The following is a 19,242-nucleotide window of genomic DNA, read 5'->3' as shown; positions in this document are numbered from 1 at the left end:
GCTGGCTTCATCTCATCATGAGGGTATCAGCTCCAATGTCACTCTTCTCAGAAGCCTTCCCTGACTACACAGTCACTCCAGTCTATCACACTGTTTTATGTTCTTCAGTTTGTTTGTTGTCTTCCGCACACTCCCGAATCGAAGCTCATTAAGGGCAGAGACCATGTCTGGCTGGTTTTCTGCTACAACCCCAGCACCTAGAACAGTGCCTGGTATGTGTGTTTACACACACACACACACACACACACACACACACACATTAAATGAATGAATAAATGAACAACCAAACCCAGAGCAAGGTTTTCCTTCCAGAAAAGAAAGATGTCCAGCTTGGACAGAGAGAATACAAGTTCAGGCCTGATCTGGAAGAGTCTCCAGGGGCTATTTCATTCATTTAATAAGTATTTATTTAGTACGAAGCACTGTTCCAGGCACTGGAGACACAGCAGGGAACAAATCAAAGATTGCTGCTTTCATGGAGCTCACATTCCAGGGAGAGCTGATAGACAATGAATAAGACAAATAAGTAAATTATAGGGCATATTTTAAGGTGATAAGTGCACTGAAGAAAAAGTGGTAAGGGGGACAGGAGTGCGGGGGGTGAGGTGGGATGGGTAGGAGAGTTCTGTGAGGAAATTTAAATAGGGTGACCATTTCAGCAGAAATCCAAAGGCACTGAGGGAGCCAGCCTGAGGAGACTGGGGCAGAGGGAAAAGCAAACACCGAACCCTGAGGTTGGAGCGTGCCTGGCATGACTGAGGGGTAGCAAGGAGGTCTGGCTGGCCGCAGCAGCGTCGCAAGGCAAGAGCAGTGGCGAAGGGGTATACTATCACAAGGCAGGGGTTTCCGCCTGTCGCTTTCCCATGCTTGGGGAGCCAAGTACCAAGGACACTGGGGCACCGAGAGATGCCGTCTAAGGAATGTCTCAAAAGGCTACCTCCTCCTCCTTTCCTGAGTCTAGGGTCCTAGCCTGGGCCAGCTCCACCACGTATCTTGTTTGTCCTGCCTGTGGCACACAGGGCACTTTCACCAGCTTGGCTGAGGATAAAGAGGGCTGCTGGCAATAACCCTTATATATGGGTAGCAATCCGTGGCTTGCACTGCGTCCCTTAGTCTTGCCACGCCCCCCCCCCCAGCCCACAGAAGCAGTTAGGGTGGTCAACATTAGCCCCATTTGACACATGAAAAATAAAACGAGGTATAAAGTGTAGTGCTAATGGCAAATGTTTCTCAAGTATGTACTTCTCGTTGAGTCTTCACCCAGGACCCTGGAGTTCCAGCCTCTTTTGACAGATGAGAAAACAGAGATTCAGAGAGGTTAAGCGAGATTTTCCAAGGTCACACAGCTAGGTCACAGCAGAGCTGGAATTGAAATCCAGATCTTTCTATCCCCATCATCTCATGCTTTCCGTGATGCCACCCAGCCTCTGAGGAAGAAGTAGGAGGTTGGGAGGTGAAGCCCAGGACATAGTGCGGTCACTTATACCGAGGTGGTTCTCATTAAGCTTCGTGGTGTAAAGGAAAGAACGTGGGCTTTAGAACCAGACAGACTGAGATTAGAACCCCAGAGTTGCTGTGTGACCTTGGGCAAGTTGCTTCCCTTCTCTGAGCCTCATGTCTAAAGCCAACTGAAGGCAGACATCTGCTTTGCGCAGTTGTTTTATGGATTCAGTTTGATCCCGTGTGGGGAAGTGCCCCACGTGGTGCCTGGCACAGAATAGATGCCCAGTCGGGTCCTTGTTTAGAGATGAGAGTCCCAGCTGGGGTGGTGGGCCTGTTGGCACCAGGCATCAGACCTCTTTGCCCCGAGGAGCCTTCTGGGACTAGGATGACGGCAATGCCATTGTCTGCAGGTGCAACTCTTAAATTGGAACCCAGAAAAAAAAGGAGAGCAGGGGCCCGGTGGTCTAGGTCCAGCTCCTCTCCCTGTAACTCTCTCTCCCCGCTTTCCCTCTTGTGGGGCCAGCAGAGAAAACAGCTCCGCTCTTCCCAGCCACTCCACCCCTCCCCCACCCGAGGATCCCCAGGGAAGGCTCAGGGCTGTTTAATGGGGTGGAGCTGTCTTTCATCTGTTCCATGAATGTTTTCTGGATTCTCATTAGAAACCATAATGTCCTATTAATATGCTGATAAGATTTCATTTGGGGCTAAGGAAGGAAGAGTAGCTGGGATGATGTAGGGTGGGGGTGGTGCGCGGGGCTTCACCCTGGGGATCCCAGGGGAGAGGAGCAGAGCAGAACTCACCCTGTCGCCCCCCAGTCCTTGGGAAACCAGGAAGACTCGGTGCCAGGCCCCGTCCGTCGTTCCCTCCGCACAGGCACCCAGGGATCTGAGTCAGCTGCCACTGGGACCAGCAGACACACACACACTCCTCCACACCCCACCCCTGAATACCACCGCAGGGCCTCACCCCAGCGACCAAGGTTAGTCACCAAAGCCTACACTCATTTCTCATGCATTCCTACCGCTGGCATCCACGCTGAACGCACTGGGATCTACACCAAGTTAGGCCTCCAAGTCTACAGACTTCAGTGAGATACAGCGGGGAACTTTCAGACCATGGAGAGAAGCAAGGTATGTAAAGTGGCCAGCACGGAGCCGGCCCTCATAAATTGTGGCTATGAGGACAGGTCCTGTCCTTGTGCGGCTCCTAGTCCAATGCGTGAGGGAGGCAGGTGGGTGAGCAACTAAAATCCAATGCTGTGATAAAGGAGGAGTTTGGGTATAACAAAGGAGGGAGGGGCAGGCTGGGCGCGTGGGTGCCGCTCCATAGGTGTTCACAGATGCGGCCGCCGTGCCAGGCCTTCATGCCTCCCCACATCTCAGCCTGCCAAAGTCCTGCCACCCTTCAAGACCAGCTCCCCAGTTCTCCTATCTGCCCCTGTGGTCTCCCCCAGTGAGCCTGGATTCAGAGGCATTGGCACCTGTGTGCTGTTCCCTGGAGCAAGGCTGTGAGCTCCAGCTGATAATTCAAATGACATTCACAGACAGGCGTCTGCATACTCACCCGGACCACCTCTCCAACCTCCATGGGCCAGTGGGTCCTTGACTCCCTACCCAGCAAGAGCCCTGGCCCCTCACTTCTTTCAAACTGCCTTGGCTGCTGCTGGCTGCTGGCTCACACCCCCGACTCGCGGTTTCTTACAGTCATTCAGATCGGGACCCCTGAATCAACCAGCTTTGAGTGCCTGGGTTGGCCAAATGGCCCCATTTTGCAGGGCTGCCTGTCTAACCTTCCTCTCACAGCTACCCTACCGCTGGGAGGAACCTTGACCTGAGCTGCTCCCATTCCCTTCCACCTTTGCCAACAAAACTCACGTTCGTGGCTCTTTGGCCTCTGACCCCAACTGGAGCACATTTGCACAGCACTTCACAGTTTGCAACCAACCCAGCCTTCTGTCAGTCACTTAGGCTCTGAACTTCTCAGGGCCAATCAGTCATCCATTCCTGTCTCCACCAAGTAGAAAGAGCAACTGTTCAGGTCCTGGCCCCTCTCCGTCACTTATTTGCTGGGAGGCCTTAGGTAAGTTGCTTCAGCTTTCTGTGCCCCAGTTTCTGTAAAATGGGAACAATAATATTATGGACATCACAGAGTTCTTGTGTGGATTCAAGGAGACAATGCATATAAAACACTTAGGACAATGCCTAGCACACAGTAAGTGCCCAATAAATGCCAGTGGTGGTTCCCCAGCCTTCTCAGAGGTTTACACAGGGTATCTCCAAGCCCACGCTGCTGCTGCCCCACCTCCAGGCTTTTCCATTTCATCTCATTCCCACTGTTCAAATTCTGTCTTTGGAATCAGACAGATCTGGTTTTACTTTTTGTGCCGGTGAGTATTTCTCTGAGCCTCAGTTTCTTTATCTGTAAACTGGGACTGTGGATCCCCACCTCAACAGGTTGATGTGAGGATCAAATGAGATGGGGGCCATCGAAGTGCTTGTCACAATGCTTGTCACATTTAAGGATTTATCTTGCCACATCCATAGAGCTCAGTATGAGGCTAGTTTGGCTTGGGCCCAAGGGTGGGGTGGGTACAAAGGGAAGAGAATGGCTGGGAAAACTAACATAGATGCCAAAGAGGCCCTAGCAAGGGTAGCGAAACTCAGCAAGACAGTGCCTGAAGGGCACAGCAAGCTTAGGCATGACACAGGCAGTGGGCACTGACAAGAGTGTTGATTTGATTCTGGGCCCAGCAGAAGCCACAACATGAAGTCTTGCAGAAACCTGGTCATTCTCAGTGGGACCCAGATATGTTTCCTGAAGGACTCAAACCTACAAGGAGGATATGAAGGAGAGACACTGGTTGGGAAGAGATTCCTTTGGGTGGCAGTGGGGAGGTAGAGGTTGAGGATTCTGACAGCACTCTCTATCCAGAAAGAAATGAGGTGGTGGTCTGGGGGTCAAGGGCCAAAGGGCTTTCAAAAACCAATCCCTCTTTGTGACTAAGACCTGCCTGAAGAATTTTCTGGTCCCTGGTCTCTCCCTGGATGGACCTGTGTGGGCCCTCCCTGGATGGTGCTTGGGACATGGCAAGGCCTGAGACTGGAGGTGGGGAAATCAGGGAACCAGAGTCGGTTTGATGTGAGATATGCCTGAGCTTCAGCCTCCTGGATGCTATAGCAGCAGAGCGAGGGCAGACCTGGGCACTAGATGGCCTTGGGTACGGGAGGGTTGCTCCAGGAGCATACAGGCAGCTGCAAGGCTGAGGTCCAGGCCTGGAAGCCAGGGGCCAGCCCACCTCAAGCCAGTCATCAGGGTTCTCCAAAGCTCACCTGGTCTCTAAGGAGCTGCTCTGATCAGGGAGTCATCAGTCTAGAACATTTATTAAGCACCAGACACTGGGGCTGGGAAAACAGAGGTGAATCCTTGCTTTCCAAGACTTTGCATCTCTAAGCTGAGGTAATGGGGCACAGGCAGGGTGAGGGATGGAGATGGGGGTAGAGATTTATCTCAGCTCTGACACTGCTTTGCATAATACAGACTTTCCCCTCTCTGAGCCTCAGCATCCTTGTCTGTACCCTGAGAGAAGGTGGGGGAATCGATGCTTTATAAGGGCATATGAGTCTGAAATGGTGACGTGGGCTCAGCGGTCATGAGAGGGGATGAATAGAGCCCGGGGTTTCAGAGCAGACTCCTGAAAGGTGTCCTGTCCTTCAGGCTCCCTGGCCTTCCCCCATCTCCCAGGGAGGCCCTGCAGGCTGGACTACAGGGGCTGAGACCATATGCAACACCCCCTTCTAGCCTTCCCTGCTGTGTAGTGTGGTATGTCCAGACATCTGCTTGCCCACCAGGCCTGAAGCACTTAGGTTTCGGCCCACAGAGGAGCAGCCATGGAGAACTGATGTGGCTTTTTCCCTTCTAGGCCCCAGACCCTCTCTGGTGACCATAGGAGGCCAATTAGCAGAGAACAAAATGCTTCCTGCCCTGGGCCCTCACCTTCAACTGTCTGCATCTGCTCAAAGCTTAATGGTCATTTGATCTGCCTCTGGGGGGGACAGAGGATGGGGCTTCCGTGGACTGCCTGGCTCCAGGCAGCAGCCTGGGTCCTGAGGGAGGCGGGGGAGGGGGAGCAAGGTGCCTGTGGCTGCTGGGGAAGCCCAAGATGGCAGCAATACAGTTCGCTCGGGGCCAAGGGCCAGCGTCTGGAGCTGCTCCTGCTGCCTAGCTGGGAACCGATGCTCCCCAGGGTCTCCTCTGAACCTGTGCAAGGCCCTAGCTGGGCCCAAGATGGTGGTGGGTATAGCTGGTGGTGGGGGCGACAATGAGCCCTTAGGGCATCTTGGCTTAGGAAGCTGCCGAGGCCTGGACTTCGGAGGGACCCAGCCCTATGCTCTTGCAGGTGGGATGTGGTTAAAAGCCTCCATCCCACGCTTTCCAGGCTGGTCTGGAAAACTGGTTTGTCTGCCCGTGTGCTGTGGGGAAAATGCTCAGCTAGAAGGGAGAGAAGCATGGTTCTGGTCGGGGCCCTGCCACTGATGGGCTGCTTTGTGGTTTCTCCACCCCTGGGCCTCATTTTCCTCATCTGTCAAGCAAGAATCACTGCCCACCTTACAGAGTCAGCTGACACTGCTTGGAAAAGTGTCCTCAGAGAGCTCAGGTGAGTGGGAAGGCTAGAGAGGGGGGAACAGGGGGAAGGGGGAAGAGAAGCTGAGTCTGGAAAAGTGAAATCACTTCCTTAGAGGGGTATCCACTATGATGTCTGTCTTCCACCTCAATTTGAAACCCCACCCTGACACTTATTGGCTGTGTGGTCTTGGGTAAGTCTCCCGACCCTTCCGTACCTTAGTAAACCAGGCCTTAAATCAACCCTACTTACTAACCGTTGAGATAATGTGTATAAACGAGGTAAGTTTTGTAAAGCACCCAGCTAGGGTGAGGGAAGGGAGGGAGGAAGCGCTGTTACGAGGAGGAAACGCCTGCAGGAGTCCTTAAGCACAGCTGCCACCAGCTACCAGCCCCAGACTCCACCCCCATGAATAATGAACTGATATTGATCCCCTGGTTGGGAAATTCCCTGTGACCTGTGATAAAAATACACCCAGCCTGCAAGCCTCCAACTCGACTGGTTTGCAACAGCCAGAGCTGAGCTCATCTGCGCACCCCTGCCCAGCCCGCAGCCTCCAGAGGGAGAGCTCAGTTGGACAGGGCATCAGAGACCAAGCGCCAGCTAGTGCCCACCGTCTCCTCCACTCCATGGCCAGGGACAAAGGGATCAAAGGAACAGCCTCATCCATGGCAGGAGCCCCTGTAGCCAGGCCCCTGGAAGAGGGGATAGAGCACAGCCCTGGATTTCAATCCAGCCTCCACCACTTCCTGCAAGTGCCTCAGTTTTGCCAGCTGTAAACTGGAGATGGTAATTCCTTCCTCACAGAATTAGTCCTAGATTCAAACAAGTTGAGGTATGCAAAGTACCCAGTGCAGTGCCTGCCAAGAAGAGGTACTCAATAAATAGCAGCTCAGGCCTTGCCATTCTCCCCCCTGTTGCCTTATCCTTGCTGTGAAACTCAGGACTGTTTCACAGAAGAATGAAACTGAGTGACTAGTTTTTTTCTAATAAGACTCTTATTGAGATACAATTCACAAACCATAAAATTCACCAATTTAGACCCGCACCATTCAGTGGTTTTTAGGAAATTCACAGAGTTGTATGATTCTCACCATTATCTAATTTTAGAGCATTTTCATCAACCCCAAAAGAAATCCCATACCCAATTCCCATCTTCCCCACCCCATGCCTCTGACGACCACTAACTTACTCCCTATCTCTATGGATTTACCTTTTCTGGCAATTTCATACAAATGGAATCATAGAATACGTGGCATTTGTGTCTGGTCTCTTCCACTTAGCATAATGTTTTCAAACTTCATCCATGCTGTAGCATGAAACTGTACTTTGTTCCTTTTCACAGCTGAGTAATGTTCCATCATATGGATAAACCACATTTTGTTTATCCATTCATCAGTTGATGACATTTGGGTTTTTTCCACTTTTTGGCTATTATGAATAATGCTGTTATGAAGCTTCATGTACAAGTTTCTGTGTGGACATATGTTTTCATTTTTCTTGGGTATATATATATATATATATATATATGTATATATATATATATATACACACACACACACACGTATATATATATGAGTGACGTTGTTGGATCATATAGTAATTCTATGTTTAATTTTTTGAGGAACTTCCAAATAGTTTTCTAAAGCAGTTGCACCATTTCATATTTCTACTAGCAGTGTATGATGGTTCCAATTTCTCCACATCCTTGCCAACCCTTGTTGTTAATTGTCTTTTTGGTTATAGCAATTGCAGTGTGTATGAACTGGTATCTCCTTGTGGTTTTGATTTCTCTGATGGCTAATGATGTTGAGCATCTTTTCGTGTGTTCTTGGCCAGTGGTATATCTTCCCTGAGAAATGATCTATTCAGATCATTTCCCAAGTCTTTAATTGGATTGTTTGTCTTTTTATTTTTGAGTTATAAGAGTTCTTTATTCCAAGTATAAATCCTTTATCAGATATACGGTTGGCAAATATTTTCTCCCATCTGGTGATGTGTATTTGTCTTTTTTGTTTTCTTGATGGTGTCCTTTGAAGCACAAAAGTTTTTAATTTTGATAAGGTCCAACTTGTCTATTCTTTCTTTTTCACCTGTATTTTTGGTCTCATGTCTAAGAAACCATAAGAACCTAATCCAAAGTCACTGTTTTCTTCTAAGAGTTTTATACTTTTAGCTCTTACATCTAATACGTTTTGAATTAATTTTTTAATATGGTATGAGGTAAGGGTCCAACCTTATTATTTTGCCAGTTTTCCCAGTACTATTTGTTGAAAAGACTATTCTTGTCCCCACTGAACTGCCTTGGCACTCTTGTTGAAGATCAATTGATTGTACACGCAAGAGTTTATTTCTGGACTCACAATTCTATTCCGTTTGTCTCAATGTCTATCCTTCTGTCAGTATCACGCTGTCTTGATTACTGTAGCTTTGTAGTGAGTTTCGAAATCGAGGAAGAGTGTTCCAATTTTGTTCTTCCCTTTCAAGTTTGTTTTGACTATTCTGGATTCGTTGTAATTTCACATGAATTTTAGGATCTGCTTATCCATTTCTAAAAACAAAAGCTGGTTATTTTATAAGGATTGCACTGGATCTATAGATCAATTTGGAGCTCAATGCCATCTTAATATTAAGCCTTCCGATACATGAACATGTCATGTCTTTCCATTTATCTAGGTCTTCTTCCATTTATTTGAGCAATCTTTTATAGTTTTCAATGTATAGGACTTGTACTTCACTCATTAAATATATTCCTAGTTGTTTTTTATTCTTTTTGATGCTACTGTAAATGGAACTATTTTCTTAATTTCTTTTTCAGATAGTGCATTGCTAGTGTGTGGAAATACAATTAATTTTTATATATTGATTTTGTATCTTGCAACCTTGCTGAACTTGGTTATTCTAATAGTGGTGTGTGTGTGTGTGTGTGTATTCCTTGGGATTTTCTCTATAAAAGTCATACCATCTGTGAATAGAGATAATTTTACCTCTTTCCAGTCTGGATGCCTTTATGAATATTTATTTCTTGCCTAATTGCCCTGGTTAGAACCTCCAATACAATGTTTAACAGAAGTGGTAAAAACAAATATCCTTGTCTTGTTTCTGATCTTAGGGCAAAGCGTCTAGTCTTTTACCATGAAGTATGATGTTGGCTGTGGGTTTTTGGTAGATGTCCTTGATCAGATTGAGGAAGTCTCCTTCTATTCCTAGTTTGTTTAGTGTTTTATCACGAAAGCTTGTTGGATTTTGTTGAAAAACTATTTCTGTGTCCAATGAGATGATTGCATTTCATTTGTCCTTTATTCTATTGACATAGTGTACATTGACTCATTTTTGGATGTTAAGGCAATCTTGAATTCCTGGGATAAATCCCACTTTGTCTTGGTATATAAATCTTTTTATAAGTTGTTGGATTTTGTTGCTAGTATTTCGTTGAGTATTTTGGAGTCTATATGCATTGGACTGTAGTTTTCTTGTGATGGTTTTGGTTTTGGAATCAAGGTAATACTGATGTCGTAGAAAGAGTTGGGAAGTGTGCCCTATTAATCTTTTTTTGGGAAGAGATTGTGAAGAATTAGTATTATGTTTTCTTTATGTTTGATAGAATTCAGTAGCAAAGTCATCTGAGTCTGAGCTTTTCTCTATGGGATTTTTAAAAATTACTAGTTCAACCTCTTGTTATAGTCTATTCAAAAATTTTTAATTTCTCTCACATAAGTTTCAGCAGTTTCCCTCTAGAAATGTGTCCCTTTCATCTAGTTTATTTAATTTTTTGGCATGCGGTTTTTCATAATATTCCTTCATATAGTCCTTCTTATTTTTGTAAGGATGGTAGTCATGTCCTGCTTTCATTTATCATTTTAGTAATTTGAGTCTTCTCTCTCTTTTTCTTCCTCAGCCTAGTTAATAGTTTGTCAATTCTGTTGATATTTTCAAAAAAACAACTTTAAATTTTGTTGATTCTCTCTATTGTTTTTCTATTCTTTATTTGATTCATTTCTGCTCTAATCTTTATTATTTCCCACCTTCTCCTGCTTGAGGTATAGTTAGCTCTTCTTTGTCTAGTTTTTTAAGGTGAAAGATTAGGTTATTATTGTATTTGAAATCTTTCTTCTTTTCTAATATGGGCACTTACAACTATAAATATTCCTCTAAGTATTGCTTTAGGTGCATCCCATACATTTTGGTATGTTGTGTTTCTGTTTTCATTCATCTCAAAGTATTTTCTTATGTCTCTTGTAGTCTTTCTTTGACCCATTGATTATTTAGGAGTGTGTTAATTTCTACACATTTGTGAATTTCCCAAATTTCCTCGTTTTATTGATTTTTAATTTATTTTCATTCTGAGTGGAGAACATACTTTGTATTATTTCAATTATTTTAAACTTATTGAGGCTTGTTTTATAATCTAATATATGATCTACCATGGAGAATGTTCCATGTGCACTTGAGAAGAGTATGTATATAGCTGTTGTTGAGTGGAGTATTCTATAACTGTCTATTAGGCTGGTTAATAGTGTTGTTCAAGTCATGTACATTTTTGTTGATCTTCTGCCTAGTTGTTCTATCCAATATTGAAAGTGGGGTATTGAAGTCTTCAAAAATTATTATTGAATTGTTTATTTCTTCCCTCAATTCTGCTGGTGTTTGCTTCATGTAATTTGGAGCTGTTTTATTAGGTGCATATACATTTATATTTTTTATACCTTCCTGATGAATTGACCCTTTTATCATTATAAAACATAATTTTTTTAGTAACAACTTGTCTTAAAGTGTATTTTGTTGATATTAGTATAGCTACTTCAGCTATCTTTTGGTTACTGTTTGCACGATATGTCTTTTTCCATCCTTTTGTTTTCAACAAATTTGTGACTTTAAATCTAATATATGCCTCTTTTAGACAATATATAGTTGATCATGGATTTGCAAAATCCGTTTTGCCAATCTCTATCTTTTGATTGAGGCATTTAATTCATTTACATTTAATGCAATTACTGATATGATTGGAATCATACCTGCCATTTGCTATTAGTTCTCTATACGTTTTGTGTCTTTTTTGTTCCTCTATTCCTCCATTACTGCCTTCTTTTGTGTTAGTTAGATATTTTAGTGTACCATTTTTATTCTCTTGTCATGTATTTTACCATGTATTTTTGAGATTTTTTTTTTTTTAGCAGTTGTCCTGGAGATTACAATTAAGATCTTAATTTAAAGCATTATAGTCTGGATTAATGCTAACTTAATATCAATAGTATACAAACTTTGCTCCCACATATTCATTCCCTCCTCCCTCCTTTGTGCTGTTATTGTAATATAAATTTCAATTTTATACATTATAAGCCCATTAACACAATTTTATTGTTACCTTATGCCATTGTCTTTTTAAAGTATTTTACATAATTTATTTTTCTGTTCACACTTATAACTCCATTCCACATCCCCATCCCTCAGGAGTATATTCTAATTTAATGTATTTTTATGTTTGTATGTGTGTGGGGTTTTTGTTGTACCATTGTCTTTTAAGTCAGAAGAAAAGCATTACAAACGAAAATGCAATCGTATTGTCATTTATATACCTATGTAGTTGCCTTTAATAGTACTCTTGATTTCTTTCTGTGGATTCAAGTTACCATGTAGAGTCCTTTCATTTCAGCCTGAAGAACTCCCTTTAATATTTCTTGTAGGGAAGGTCTGGTGCTGAAATATCAGTAGGTAGGTCTAGTAGTGGAATATCAGTTTGTTTGTTTTTTAAAACTTGGAATGCCTTAATTTCTCCTTAATTTTCAAGGATAGTTTTGCTGGACAGAGAATTCTTGCTTGGCAATCTTTTTCTTTCAGCAGTTTGATTAGTCATTCCACTGTCTTTCAGCCTCTGTGGTTTCTGATGAGAAGTTAGCTTCTCATAATCTCATCAGTCTTATTACTGATCACTTGTATGTGATTTTTCTCTTACTGCTTTCAAGTTTCTCTCTTTGTCTTTGACTTTTATCAATTGACTATGACATGTCTAGGTGTGGATCTCATTGCATTTATCCTATCTGAAGTTCATTGAGCTTCTTGAATATGTAGATGGGTGTTGTATTTTTTTAACCAAATTTGGGACTTTGGATTATTATTTCTCTTCTACTTTCTTTCTCTCTTCTCCTTCAGGGACTACCATTATGCATGTGTTGATACACTTGATGATGTCACATGTGTCTCTGAGGCTCTGTTCATTTTGCTTCATATTTTAAAAAATTTTTTTAGTCTTCAGACTGGAAAAATCTCAGTTTAAGTTCGAGTTTGCTGATTCTTTCCTCTGTCAGCTCAAATCAGCTGTTGACCCCCTCTAGTGAATTTTTCATTTCAGTCACTGTACTTTTCAAGTTGAGAATTTCTATTTGGCTCTTGTGTATGTGTGTGTGTGTGTGTGTGTGTGTGTGTGCATGTGTATGTGTTAAAATATACATAACATAAAAATCACAATTTTACCATCTTTTGTGGTAGCAAGTATAAATTTATTATACATATCTTTATTAAAATTTGGTTTTATCGTGGTAAAATATACATAACATAAAACTTACCATTATAACCATTTTAAGTGTACATATCATTGGCATTAAGTACATTCACATTGTTGTGCAGCCATCACTACCATTTATCTCCAGAAAACAATAACTCTCCATTCCACCCTCTCTTCAGATCCTGGTAACCACCATTCTACTTTCTGTCTCTATGAATTTGATTACTCTAGGTATCTCACATAAGTTGAATCATACAACATTTATCTTTTTCTGTCTGGCTTATTTCATTTAGCATAATGTCTTCAAGGTTTATCCACGCTACAGTATTTGTCAGAATTTCCTTCCTTTCTAAGGCTGAATAATATTCCATTGTACATACATTTTGTTCATCCCTTCATCCATTGATGGACATTTGGGTTGTTTCCATCATTTGACTATTGTGAATAATACTGCTGTGAACATAGGTGTACGAGTATCTGTTCAAGTCCCAGCTTTCAATTAGTTTTGGTATATACCCATAAGTGGAATTGCTGGATCATATAGTAATTCTATTTTTATTTTTTTCTCTTACTGCTTTCCACAGCAGCTGCACCATTTTACATTTCCACCAGCAGTGCACAAGAGTTCTGATTTCTCCTCATCTTGGCCAATACTTATTATTTTCTGTTTTGTGATTTTTTGGTTTTGGTTTTAAAAAAAAATAGCCATCCTAATGGTTGTAATGTCTGAAGTAATGTCTCTTTGTGGGTTTGATTTGCATTTCCCTAATGATTAATGATATTGAACATCTTTTCATGTGCTTATTGACCATTTGTATATCTTCTTTGCAGAAATGTCAATTCATTTGTCCATTTTTGAATTGGGTTGTTTGTTTTTTTGTTGTTGTTGTTGGGTTTTAGGAGTTCTTTATATACTCTGGATATTAATTTCTTATCAGCTATGTGATTTGCAAATATTTTTCCTATGCTATAGGTTGTCTTTTCACTCTGTTGATAGTATCCTTTGATGTACAAAAGTCTTTAATTTTGAAGTCCAATTTGTCTATTTTTCCTTTGTTGCCTGTGCTTTTGAGGTCAATCCAATGCCATTAAGATTTCCTCCCATGTTTTCTTCTAAGAGTTTTAGAGTTTTAGCTCTTATGTTTCGGTCTTTGATCAATTTTGAGTTAATTTTTTATATGGTGTTAGGTAAGGGTCCAATTTCATTCTTTCACACATGGATATCCAGTTTTCCTGGCATCATTTCTTGAAAAGACTGTCTTTTCCCCACTGAATGGTTTTAGCATCTTTGTCAAAAATCATTTGACCATATACACTAGGGTTTATTTCTGGGCTCTCTATTCTATTCCATTAGTCTATATGTCCATCCTTATGCCAGTATTCCACTGTTTTGGTTACTATAGCTTTGTAGTAAGATATGAAATCAGGAAGTGTAAGTACTCTGAATTTGTTCTTCTTTTTCAAGAGTGTTTTGGCTATTTGAGCTCCCTGAACTTGCAATGAACCTTAAGATGTTTTTCCTATTTCTGAAAAAAACAAAATCAAACAAAAAAACACTGTTGGGATTTTGACAGAGATTGCATTGAATCTGTAGATCTCTTAGGGTAAATATTGTCCTCTTAACGATATTAAGTCTTTCACTCCATGGACATGGGATATATTTCCCTTTACATGTCTTCTTTCATTTATTTCAGCAACATTTTGTAGTTTTCGGTGTATGAGAATTTTGCCTCCTTGCTTAAGTTTATTCGCAAGTATTTTATCCTTTTTGATGCTATTGTTAATGGAATTGTTCCCTAAATTTCCTTTTTGGATTGTTCGTTGTTAATGTGTAGACACACAATTGATTTTTTGTTGCTGTTGATTTTGTATCCTGCAACTTCGCTGAATTTATTTATTAGTTCTAACAACTTTTTGTGGAATCTTTAGGGTTTTCTACATATAAGATCATGTCATCCGCAAACAGAAATAATTTGACTTCTTCCTTTTCAATTTTGATGCCCTTTAATTCTTTAGGCATGATTTCCTCCAGTTTTTAAAAAACATACTCCTATATTAACCTTATATTCTGCAACCTTGTTATAACTGCTTATTAGTTCCAGGAGTCTTTGTTGATTCTTTAGGATTTTCTATGTGGACAATTATATCACCTGTGAACAAAGACTTTTTATTTCTTCCTTGCCAATATGTATACTTTTTTTGGTCTTATAGCATTAGCTAAGTCTTCCAGTACAATGTTGAATGGGAGTGGTGAGAGCAGACATCCTTGCCTGTTCCTGATGTTAGGGGGAAAGCATCTAGTTTCTCACCATTAATTATGATGTTAGCTGTAAGTTTTTTGTAGATGTTCTTTATCAAGGAGTTTTTATCATTAATTGATCAAGTGCTTTTTCTGCATCTGTTGATATGATCATATAATTTTTCTTCTTTAGCCTGTTGCTGTGATAGATTACATTAACTGATTTTTTAAAAAAATATTTGTTTATTTATTTGGCTGTGTCGGGTCTTAGTTGTGACACGAGATCTTAGTTGTGGCATGTGGGATCTTTCGTTGTGGCATGTGGGCTCTCTAGTTGTGGCACGCAGGCTCTAGAGCACACATGCTTAGTTGCCCTGCGGCATGTGGGATCTTAGTTCCCCGACCAGGGATCGAACCTGTGTCCCCTGCATTGGAAGGCAGATTCTTAACCACTGGACCCCCAGGGAAGTCTTTACATTAACTGATTTTTGAGGAGCATATTTTGTAATAGCTGATTTAAAGTCTTTGCCTGGTAAGTCCAACCTCTTCTTCAGGGACAGTTTCTTTTGGCTACTTTTCCTGTGTATGGGCAATACATGTTTTCTTTGTATGTATCATAATTTTTTGTAGAAAACTTGACATTTCAATACTATAATGTGGCAACTCTGGAAATCAGTTTCTCCCCCGTCCTCAGGGTTTGGTTTCATTACTGCTTGTTTTAGTTGTTGTTGTTTGCCTATTTAGTGACTTTTCCTAACTAATTCTGTAAAGCACATTTTCTGTCATATGTGGCTCCTGAAGTGAATGCTTGGTTAGCTTAGTGGTCACTAATGACTGAACAGAAATTTCCTTAAATACTTTGAATGAGTGATCATCAACCCTTTGATGAGAGGCTGTGTGTGTGTGTGTGTGTGTGTGCGTGTGTGCATGTGCGTGTGTGTGTCGGGTTACTCCTTCAATGCTCTAGCAGTTTGCAATTCTGCCTTTGCCATCACTTTCTACCTCCACCAAGCCCCAATGTCAGCCAGACGTGAAAAAAGTAGGGCCTTTTCAGGTGTATTTGGTGCATGCACACAGCCCCGCAAATGCAAGTGGCCTCCTAGATCTTCAGGAATATGACATGTCAGAGCATTTCAAAGCCCCCTATTAACTTCTCATTCCCCAGATCTTCTTTTTAAGTTTTTTGACCAGATAGTCTCTTCTTTCCCCCAATTGGTACTGCTGCTGTGGTATTAAACAATTGTTACTGGTTGTTTTCAATAAATGCTCTAGGGGTAGGATCTTTCCCACTGAGTGAACTCTGAGCCAGGTCAAATAAAAACTCTGTGAATGATACTTTTCCAAGGAGCTGCTAGACAGGTCAAGTAGTGACAATTCTCTAGGAATTGGGCTTTTTGAGGATCTTCAAACCTGGTATGCTCCCTCTGGGTGTTGCTAGGCTACTGGTTTTCCAGGCTACTATGGAGCTTGGGAGAAAGAGATGGGAATAGGACAAGTCCAAACCTCACAAATCTCACTGTTCTTACCAAGAATCAGCAGTTGTTTTTTTTTTTTTTTTTTCCAAATAATGCTCCTCATATCATTGCAAACTTTTGGTTACTTTCCAGGGTTCTGGAAAAGTTGATTTTAACCATTTGTTCTGGCGTTCTTACTGCTTTTAAGGAGTAGCAGATTTTTGGAGGCCCTTACCCCACCATTCCTGATGTCCTGCTCTGAATGACTCTGGATAGACAGACGTCTGTGAACGAAGCAACAGCATGCGCAAAAGATGGAGATATGAAAGTTCATGACTTATTTAAGACTGGCAAGTGACCCTGAGTGACTGGACCATATGGAAGGTGAGGAGGAAGTATATTATTCACAGCATTCTTCATGTTGCATGTAACTCAAATCCAACTGACATAGGCATCAGGTTTTTAAAAGAAGGATATTAATCAGCTCACAAAGTTGATAAGGTCATGGGTAGGTCTAGCTTCAGGCACAGCTGGATCTGGAGCCTCATGCAATCATTAAGACTCAGTCTTGTGCTTTTGTCCTCTCAGTTCTGCTCTCTTGTGGTTTCTAGATAGTGGCCAGCAGGTCCAAGTTAACACCCTCAAACTCCAAATTCAATGTAAAGAGAAATGATCTCTTCCCAACAATTCTTTCAAAAGTCCCAGAACTAAGTTTCTAAATTAATTGTGCCCATCTGTAAACTAATTGCTATGCCAAGGGACATGGAGCGAGGTCTGAATCACGTGCTCTTCCCTTGAGCCAAGAGTGGAGTCAGTCTCTAACTGAACCCCAGAGACTGAGAATGGGAGTGAGGTAGTTCCTTAAGGAATATATAGATTATCTTACCAGAAGCTGGGTAATTTACTGTATAGCACAGGGAACAGGGAACTATATTCAATATCTTTTTTTTTTTTTTTTTTTTTTGCGGTACACGGGCCTCTCACTGCTGTGGCCTCTCTCGTTGTGGAGCACAGGCTCCGGACGCGCAGGCTCAGCGGCCATGGCTCACGGGCCCAGCCACTCCGTGGCATGTGGGATCTTCCCGGACCGGGGCACGAACCCGTGTCCCCTGCATCGGCAGGCGGACTCTCAACCACTGCGCCACCAGGGAAGCCCTTCAATATCTTGTAATAACTATAATGGAAAAGAATCTGAAAAAGAAAAAATATATATATATAACTGAATCACTTTCCTGTACATCTGAAACATTGTAAATCAACTTTATTTCAATAAAAAATAATTTAAAAGTTTTAAAAAGAAGTTGGATAATAAGGGCTAATCAAGCAAAAACAGTAAACATACTCCTTAGGAGGAGTGGTAGAAGCTGAAACTAGGAGACTCTAGAGAGAGCTTGCCATCTCAGGCATCCCCCCACAGCCCTGACAAACCACTCAACAAACATTAGTTGAGGATGTGCTTTGTGCCAGGGTCTGTGCTATGTACTGGGATACCAACCCTCATGGAGGTTCCAGTATAGTTTTAGACACTCTCAACCTACAGCAAGTCTCCAGCTGAGACTTTCCTAAGACATCATTTTGTCCAAATCTTTAATTACCTAGACTAGAAAATTGGTACTCAGCAAATCATTGACAGAGCTGGACCAAAGACCAGGTTGGCCTCTTTGTACTACAGACATGGACCACCTTCATTCTTCAACTTGTCTTTCCAGGCCACCTCTGGGAGCCTTCCCAGAGTCTCCCTACCCCTGCTGGTACCTCCAACAGAATACTAACTGCTCCTGGATTGACTCTAATTAACCCTTTATTTAGGCTCAATGTTGAATTCTTTCCCTTGCTGTCTTGTCTTCTGTCCAGACCCAATATGTCTGCCTCCTGTCTCTACACTATTGGGTATCACATTCCACCTTCTCTTGCTAACCATTAAGGCTCATTTGCAAGTAGCCACTTTTACATGGGACCCTCTGTGGGCAGCCCAGAGGCAACTCTCAGGTATAGTATGAATCAAGGGGTGTTGGTCACACCCCGCTCTGGGGAGCATGGAAATCCCTCTGATCCCCACTCTCAGGGGAACTCCCTGATGGGCAGAGCTGTCACTCTTCCCACTCCTGACCTAACCAACGAGAAGAGACGTAAAGAAGAGGCCACAGAATCACCCTGGGTGTTACCTGAGTAAACTGACTCTGTCCTCCTCAGGACCTGGATCTCTCCAGGCCCATCCATCGGTGAGGTCATCTGTGCATGCTCTGCAGCAGGGCAGGGCAGCTGTGGCCCTTTCTTTTACTGATTGATTTCATTGAGCTCTATGAAGCAGCAGTTTTTTTCTGTTTTTCCAAATGCTTTATTCCCAGCATTTAAACCAATGCCTGGTACATATAAGGTGCCTATTAAATATTTGTTGAATAAATAAATGAATGGATAGTCCTGACTAATCAGAATTTTAGGCAGTGTTGTAGTCATACAAAATCAGAACCAGGAAGTTACTTAGACCACTGCATCTAACTGCCCACTCTCATTTGACAGGTGGGAGACTGAGGCTCAGAGAGGGAAAAGGACTTGCCCAAAGTCACAGAGGGGGTTAGTTTAGTCAGAAATCAGTACTTTAACCCATAGAATCAGGGAACCTTCCATGGGCTGTTTTCTTGGTACCTATTGTCTCCTACAAGGAAGCACACAGCTGAGCCTCTCCCCTCACCCCCATCATCCCCTGCCCTGCCCATCTGCCTACCTCAACTTCCCACTCTGCATCTCGTGGGGTTGGGGTTGGGGTCTGACCCTGAGGCAGTGTTGCTTCAGCTCCATGGGGGCTCCCTTAGGAGTACCCTGCCCTGTGGCTCTTTCTTGGAGGTGGAGGACCAGCTATGGTTGAGGGGAACTATGACCAACTGTGGAAATGAGGAGAAGGGAGTGGTCATGTGGGGTGAGGGGAATAGGGTGGTGATGAGTAGTGGGTATTGACAGCCTACTTCATCCTAGGCATCACAC

At 42.7% G+C, this 19,242-nt stretch overlaps 1 long non-coding RNA gene across 2 annotated transcripts in view; it reads left to right on the top strand.

The window, feature by feature from the left end:
* Window positions 1-1,494: 1,494 nt before the first annotated feature.
* LOC149744294 (uncharacterized) overlaps window positions 1,495-19,242 on the top strand; it is a 43,760-nt gene continuing 26,012 nt past the window's right edge. The window contains exons 1-2 of one of the 2 annotated variants that reach the window (XR_016391354.1): window positions 1,495-2,574; window positions 16,469-16,644. This is a non-coding gene — a long non-coding RNA (uncharacterized LOC149744294). The remainder of the gene's footprint in view (window positions 2,575-16,468; window positions 16,645-19,242) is intronic. The other variant, XR_016391355.1, reaches the window with a different exon arrangement.

Source organism: Delphinapterus leucas, chromosome X, assembly GCF_059928025.1.
Source record: "Delphinapterus leucas isolate spDelLeu-1000000601 "Yukka" chromosome X, BTC_Dleu_Yukka2, whole genome shotgun sequence".
NCBI lineage: Eukaryota > Metazoa > Chordata > Mammalia > Artiodactyla > Monodontidae > Delphinapterus > Delphinapterus leucas.
Note: the sequence above shows the minus strand (reverse complement) of the source record. Positions and strands in the feature narration are given on the sequence as shown.